This window comes from Limulus polyphemus, unplaced genomic scaffold, assembly GCF_000517525.1.
Source record: "Limulus polyphemus unplaced genomic scaffold, Limulus_polyphemus-2.1.2 Scaffold5519, whole genome shotgun sequence".
NCBI classification, from domain to species: domain Eukaryota; kingdom Metazoa; phylum Arthropoda; class Merostomata; order Xiphosura; family Limulidae; genus Limulus; species Limulus polyphemus.
The window spans coordinates 45,392-45,656 of record NW_013671129.1 but is presented as its reverse complement, the minus strand read 5'-3'; positions in this window follow the sequence as shown (position 1 = coordinate 45,656).

Below are 265 nucleotides of genomic sequence, written 5' to 3'. Positions count from 1 at the left end.
ATGAAAAACCAAAAGGCTCAAACATCATTACGATTTGTATATTATGTAGTATTTTAAAAATCATTCTTTTAGGTCGTTAAGAAATTAATGTCGCTTTTTTAGATGAAAAACACGAATTTATATATCAAAACCAAATATTTATTAAATGAAATAGTCTCCATTCTTATCGATGATACTTTTCCAATCAGGTTGTTAATACACTGATTAAATAAATCACTTGGCTTTGAAGCAAAAAACATGTCGATGTCCTCTTTAACACCTTTCC